This window comes from Labrus bergylta, chromosome 4 (assembly GCF_963930695.1).
Source record: "Labrus bergylta chromosome 4, fLabBer1.1, whole genome shotgun sequence".
Classification (NCBI taxonomy): Eukaryota; Metazoa; Chordata; class Actinopteri; order Labriformes; family Labridae; genus Labrus; species Labrus bergylta.
This window is the reverse complement of record NC_089198.1, coordinates 18,934,158-18,941,823: the sequence shown is the minus strand read 5'-3', so window position 1 is coordinate 18,941,823 and position 7,666 is coordinate 18,934,158. Positions and strand designations below refer to the sequence as shown.

Genomic DNA, 7,666 nt, shown 5'->3' with positions numbered 1-7,666 from the left:
TTAACAGATGAAAAACAGGTGTTGTAGTATGTTAATTTGAGTGTGGGCGTTGGGCCCGGATTGGCCCGGAGCATGCAGTGGTAGGTGTCTGCTGGACTTGGCCTCCACCAGGCATCATGACATGCCCGACCCCTGGCCCTGGGGTCACAGGCCAGACTTTTCCTTTCCTGCCATGAGCTGTTAACTGACCTCAGGGCAGTCAGTCAGGCTAGAAGTGTGTGTTCCTCTGCGTGTGTTTCCGTGTGTGTTTACGAGTGTGTGAACCTCGGCACCCTGTGATCTGATTTGCCCTGACAAGGCAACAGGACCAAACAATAAAAATGTCTATTTTCCCTCTCTCATTCGCTCCATCTCTCTGCATGCTTCAGGCGAAATGGGGGAGGTGATTAAGCAGAACAGAGCTACAGCAAGAACGACAATCTCAAAGAGCCATTTTTGGAAATCTAAATCCCCTTTTTGTATATTTTATCTAACCACTGCATCAGCAAAATGTTTAATGCCATATGGCTCACTGTTCTGAAGCATTTTTACACTGGTAGCCTGTACTGGAGAGTGGATTTTTATGATTTGAATTATCACCTATGGGATTAGCTCCCATTTTTTGTCAAAAACCCCAAATGAGCACAAGTGTATAGTACATCCAAGGCCTTGACAACCCTGTCACGACCTGCTGGAGAAGATCAGAGCTATTTATTTCCCTTCTTTTGAATTGCTCCTAGAACCGCATTATTTTAGAAATTCCTTGTTTTTATCTTTGTAACTAATTTGTGTCTCATGTGTTGTCATTTAATTCAAGTCACAGAGCCAAATCCTCTGTTTCCCTTAAAGCCAAATCCCTCACGATCTTTGATAAGCTGAGAAGGTTTTAAGTCTAACAACACTTACCGCTGTTCAGTGTTTGACTTTCTAACCATCTGGATGAAAGAACACTATGTCCGCTGAATAGATAGTGTTTTTAATGTGTTTCACCAAAAAGCCATCTCAGTTTTTTGTATGCAACACAAGATATTAAGATTATTTGATGAAGTTTAAATATTAATAGTATTGCGAACTATATAGTGAGACAAATACCACAGACATCTCATTTATGATTCATGTGACACTGTTATGTTGGGCTACAATACATGTCAGTACTGTAACATGTGAGGTTTATTAAGAATCATTTACGTTGCAGTAGACAAATTAGGATGGACAAAAGACTATTTTTGGATTCTAGAAACACAGTGAAACGTCAAAACTATATTCTGACGTGTGCTATAGCGACGCAGCTTCATGGATGGCACTGTGATTCTATAGGTTCGACTCTCAACCACTGTCAGACAAACTGAAAGATCTGAACATATAATTAATAGATTTCCGGGCAATTTACATTCATTGTTCTCTGATTATGTACCCTATTGATGTTGATATTTGGAGGATTCATTGTAATATCTGGTCCTCTTTCTGTTTATCTAGAATCAACAGAATTCTGCAAAACACACATTTCCATCAGAGTCAGCTGTATTTAGCTTTTATGTTAAACATTGTGCCTTTGTGATGAAAATCATTTAAGAATTATGAATGTGTTTCATCAAACCTCTAAGCAAGAGAAACACCTTTTTTGGGGAGAATTTTGGATTTCTATAGATTTTATGTGTAATAATTCAAATTGTTAAACCCATTTATGATATTTATTAACCAACTGTGATTTTTTTAGATTTATTTTTGGGCTTTTTGCCTTTATTTAGAAAGGACAGTGGATTGAGTAAAAAATTGGGAGAGAGAGTAGGGAATGACATGTGGAAAAGGAGACGCAGGTCAGACTTGAACCTGGGCCGCCTTCTTGGAGGACTAGCTTCCATATTGTATATAACTGCTAGGCCGTCAGAACCCCAATCAACTGTAATATTTGTAATATTATTTATAAAGCACTAAAACTTTAGTTTAAAATATTTTTTTTTGGTCCTCTCTTCCAGGTTCCAAATCCACTTTTTCATCATTTTCTGCTGTTTCCTCTGCCTCCTAAATCTCTGCCTTGGGTATCTTCAATTTTGTTTCCTGCCTGACTGTTTAGAGAGACTCTGAGCCGTACGCCCTGCAGCACACTGAATTGTGAATCCAAACAGCTGGAGCAGCAGCAGATAGACAGTGACTGAGAAGGGGGAAGGAGGGGGGAGTGATACAGAGTGAGCGAGCAGAGAGAGAGAGAGAGTTGAAAAGCATGCCAAGTGAGAGCGAGGCGCTCACACCGAAGCAGGCAGAGGCAACAGCTACAGCAACAGCATGCTTGTTCTCCGTCCTCCCTCTCTTGTCTTCTAATCCCGCATCTACGCCGAGGGAGATGAAGGGTGAACTGACCCGCTGAGGAGCACCGTCTTTGGAAAAAAAGGGACAGTCTCACCCCTCCCCCACCTGTGAATGCCTGGATCTTTCTTTTTTTTTTTACCAGGGACAATAAACAAAAAGGAGTGAAAGTTGGTGTGTACCAGCAAGCCTGTCGGCAGGAGGGAGGAAGGGCGAAGGAGCGAAGAAGAGGGGGATGAGTGGCAGGTTTGGCTCAGCAGCTGATGCCAGGGTCTGAGAGAGAGACGGAGACAGACTGAGGGTGAGCGGAGAGCTGGCACGTGTGGAGCGGTGTGTGCAACTTGTTTGCCGAGAGGGAAGGAAAAATGAAATACGCACACAACTGGACAGATGAGGAGGCATCAGAGAGCACGCTTTAGTCCTGGGTATGTACAATTACGCACACAGAAATGTTCATGTTTCCTCAATGGTTGCCATGGTATTTTTTTTTTTAACGCAACAGTGCTGGTTCATGGTTGACGTCTACCCATCTTGACAAGTCTCCCTACTTGCCCTCGGATACTTGCAGCAAAAGAAAGGGGACGATAAGGAAAGATCGTTTGTGTGTGTGTGTGTGTGTGTGGGTGTGTGGGTGTGTGTGTGTGTGTGTGTGTGTGTGTGTGTGTGTGTGTGTGTGTGTGTGTGTGTGTGTGTGTGTGTGTGTGTGTGTGTGTCCATGGTCATGCTTTCATACTATCCACATCCTGTTATAACATGATTTTTGAAACCACTAGAGGCATTTCATAATGGGTTTCATAAGCTGTCAGCGTGATGCTTGTAAATAAACCTCCACTGCTGGAATGTTCAGCATCACTGGACGAATTAAACAATCCCATCACACTCATATCACCACTTGTTTTAGTGGCTTTAACATCTCTCATTACATATACTGTGAGTTATTTGTTCGGCACACAGTGTGCAGCCATAAATTTCACCATAATAAAACATCTGAAGAGATTTAAACTTTTTGTGACTGAATCAGAAGCAGGGACTTGTTTGTGCACTGAGAAATGTATAGCTCTGCTTACCCTTGCTGCACTGCCATGTTGCATGTCATGTGGTAGGATGACATGTGTGGCCATGTGTTATGTCACTTTGTGGCAGAGTGCATATGGCTTATGACAGTAGGTCTGCATGAGGTGTATCTGCCAGACACTCATCTGTCCATCTATGTAACCTGCTCGTGCTCTTTTCTTCTCCTATTTGCCCAACATTATCTTTCTTTCTTTCTTTCTTTCTTTCTTTCTTTCTTTCTTTCTTTCTTTCTGTCTTTCTTTTTCCAATTATAGGCTGTCACCTCTCTACCGCTCCTCCTGATCCTATCTCATATCTCCTTTTTCATTCTCTTGCTAAGCAATTACCTTTACCTGACTCGGCCCCTCCGGACAGCATGGCTGGTTAGTTTCCTGTCTGCCTTTTTTAACAATCAAAGTGAGAGAGGGAGGAGGGAGGGGGGTGGGGTTCATGGCTATTTTCCTGCATGGTCGCCTGAACCTGAGCGAAGAGAGCGACCTCGGTGAAGCCTGAAAACAGCACACTCTTCATGTTACTGCTGCTCTCATAGATACAGAAAAGATATGAAAATAGGAAATAGCTGAGGGGCCTTTTCAGAGCACAGAAGAATTACACCTCTAATCATCAATCAATCAATCAATTTTTATTTGTATAGCATCAACTCATAACAAGTGTTATCTCGAGACACATTACAAAAGAGCAGATAAAAAGACTTTACTTATTGCTATATTACAAAGACATGCAATCAGCTCATTTCCTGCTTCTCATTAACTTGTTTGGGTTTCGAACTTTATCACAGGCCCAGCGTCTTTTAAAGAAAACAAAAAGAAATTAAAAAAAAAACGTTCCCAGACAGAGCTGGCGGGCAGATCGCTCGCAGCATATCGGCAAACTCTCAGCGTCTGACAAGAGAGCTGAAACCCCTCACAACCTTTCCCCCTGGCTGACTCCTCTTGCATTAATTAGTGAATCAACCCTATCTTAGCCTTTTCTTTATATTCTTTTCTTTAACATTTTACAACAGGTACAGGTCCAAAGGAAACATAAAAGTAACCTCGTGCTCCGACCACCCGTGTAACCTTTTAGAGTTACAGTATGACATCTGTAACGTAGCAACACTGTCCTTAATGCTGCCAGAATATTGTGAAGAGACAAAGAAGAAGACTGAGAGTGGTAATAAGACATTGTAGGATCACTCAGGAGGTAGATGAGAGGAAGAGAGCATAACAGAAAGAGAAGGCTAGGAAAAGTGACATTTAATAAAAAACATGATTAAGGATACTGAGTCAAAGGGATAGGCAGGACAGAAAGTTCAGGTGTGGGCAGGAAGATGCAAGATTATGGATGAACATGGTTTTTCTGGAAGATGTTCATTTCTAATGTCTTTTTGAGTTGAATGGAAACAGAAGAAAAGTGAGCGTTTTTAGTCAAACAGGGGAGAGAAGGACACAGAGAGGGAGAGACACAGATTGTCAGAGGAAGCAGATGATGTTTGATTTATTCATACAAACCTTCTGCTTCAGCCCCTTAAAGGTACATTTCAGGTATTTGTGTGGTTTTTGGTCATCATTTCTATTGGTTATTATAACTCACAAAGTAAAAACTGAAGTTTGATTAAACACTGTTTCACGGCGTCAAGGAACATATTCGATACACCAACAGTGAGACGACTAGAATATCGTGTTAATCTTGTTTCAAGACTCAGCAGGCAGATGTGTCCAAGAAAAGGCTCTAACTACCATCTTTACGAGCTGATGAACATAGTGGAGTAACTAGGGAGCTAGATATGTCATGAGGATGAAGAGGAGAAGAGATGGGGAGATACTGAAGAACAAAAACTGTGCTTTAAAGCAGTGTTTCTCAGCTGGTGGGTAGAGACCCAAAAGTGGGTCGTGAACGTGTGCCTGGAAAAAATATTGTGTAAAAAAAGTCTATTAAGCGTTTCAAAATATGTTTGTTTTCGTTTTGTGTCTTTGTTCTGTCACGTTTTGTACCGTCTGAGGTCCAAACGGCACCATTTTCCATTGAGCAATTCTGATTTTTAAAAAAATGTCTGCAATTCGGTTTGAGGTTTTTTATGAGGGAGTTGTTGGTGGGTCCTGAGGCTAGACCAGTTGAGAACCACTGCTTTAAAAGAGCAAATATTAAACTTGAATTCATCAGATGAACACAAACAACCCTCGGAATGATGTATGCTCCGTATTGGCATTTACAGTTCTATCTCTATACCGATAAATGTCAGTATATATTAAATCTTGCTTCACTGCTTTCAAACAGGTACATGATCAAATGAATGCAGAGAAACATTCAATATTCACCCAGATAAAGGCTCAATAGAGAAGCAAGCAGCTGTGTAGCGGATCAAACATCTGCTTTGTCTCTGTCCATTTCTCCTTACTTGTTTTTGTTGTTTAGACAGTAGCCTACTCATCAAGCAGCATGTTTAACAAAGACGACCAATTGCACTTGTGTCTTAAAATGTTCCATTCAATATTCCACTCTCATAACAGGTGATCCGGATGAAGGTTCATTTTATGACAGTGATTTTATGCAATGATCCAAAACCATGTAGGCCTACATAACTATTAAAACAAAAACACAATAAGGTTCATCTTTATGAGACCTCGCAGCTCAGTTGAGGGACGTACCACTGGACGTCTCCCTCTGATCTGCTCAGCAGGTGTCAAAGTGGACTCGCACACATAAGCGATGGGGGGTGGGGGGAGACTGTACGTTAGATTAATGTAGCGGTGGCCTATCACCGTGATTGGTGATCTTATATAAAGAAATATGTATTTTATTATTAATTATTTATTTTATTTGCCATGATTTATTTTTTATTTATTGTTTATTTGGCATTTCCAGCTGGACATTTTGGCCGTTGATCATTTTTGCTGACATACAACTGCACTGCGTGATGCCGGCTAAAAGCTGGTAAATACCGGCTAACATTAACCCTGATATGATGGTCTATATATATATTATCACAGAATCCCTGTATTGTGATGTTATCATTATCAAGGACCACGAAATGCATATTTTTTTGTTAGTTATCCTGCAATTCTAACCCCTAATATGAAACAGTTATTTATTCCAACTGGCTTCAAAGGGTAACTGTAAGACAGTCTAGTCAGGTCAAATGCTACAGTTCTCCATGTTGTCTTTTAAAGCTGGTATATTGATCATAACCTTTAGTAACATAGACTGATATGAAGGGTACACAAACATTTCCATGCTGTTTATTTCATTGAAATAATCATCTCAATGCCCTCGATTATTGTCCTTTCTGGCTTGCCAAATTCCCAAGTTCAAGCAATAAAATTGTTGAATGCCCCCCTTTGGTTATAACAGAAATGACACAGGTTGAATGACACCATAAGTCCCTTTTAAGGGCTTTAAACCCTCGGCGGAGTGAGGCGTTCAAGGGCCATGGGAATACGAGAAAGAGAAGGTGAAAGTTTGGTCAAGAGAGATGTGAGGGTCTATGTTTCTGTTGAAAGAGAGCAGTGAGTGGCTGTGTAGTGAGAAGATTTGATTGGGAAGGGCACTGGGGGTATGTGGGCGTGTTGGAGGAGCTTTAAGTGTAAACATGTATGTGTGTGTGTGAGGATAACGTTTGACCTTGAGAACTGAACCAAGGGTTTTAAGGATGTCCTGTGTGGCAGATAGCTGGCGTTAAATTGCTGGATGGTGATTGAGGCCAAGGGCACAACACCCACAGCTATCACACACAACCTCAAGGCCATAAGACACACAAACACACACACACACACACACACACACACACACACAGCAAAACACCAGTCTTCATTAAAGCGTAGAATTACAGTACTGAACCTTGATGTTGCATCAGGGGCTGAAACAGAATTTAATTCATCTGCTTTCAGTATCATCCAGCCAAAAAGCATGAGTGAGTGTGTAATTTTACAGCTGAGTGTGTATGTGTGTCCACAGAGGTTGTGAGGCTTTTAAGATGTATGCTGCTATCGTTTCGACGTATAGCTTGTAAAAAATAAAGGGCACGATCTCGGTCAGTAATGAACAGGTGGGCCTTGTCCTCAGGGCAAGTAACCAGCAGGTGGGAACTACGACTTCTCTGGAGTCTCAGCCTCGTTCACGGCTCCATTACAACCTCTGACTTTTCTTTCCCATCGCCTCTTTCTCACATTGTTCTTCCTCCTTTCACTCCCTGCCTCACAATAAATGATTCTCTCTCACACTTTCCCTGTCTTCCTCATTCTGCCCTTTCACTTTCCATTTGCTTACTTTAATTTACTCTCCTAGCTGCATTTTCTCAGACGTGACTCCCACGCTTCGGAATTCAGTTGAT

The 7,666-nt window shown here is 41.5% G+C and overlaps 1 protein-coding gene across 1 annotated transcript in view; it reads left to right on the top strand.

Moving 5' to 3' along the window:
* The first annotated feature begins 1,979 nt into the window (after positions 1-1,979).
* LOC109984070 (leucine-rich repeat and immunoglobulin-like domain-containing nogo receptor-interacting protein 3) overlaps positions 1,980-7,666 on the top strand; it is a 41,674-nt gene continuing 35,987 nt past the window's right edge. Inside the window, exon 1 of the mRNA XM_020634081.3 lies at positions 1,980-2,708. The gene's annotated coding sequence lies outside the window, so the exon portion shown is untranslated. The remainder of the gene's footprint in view (positions 2,709-7,666) is intronic.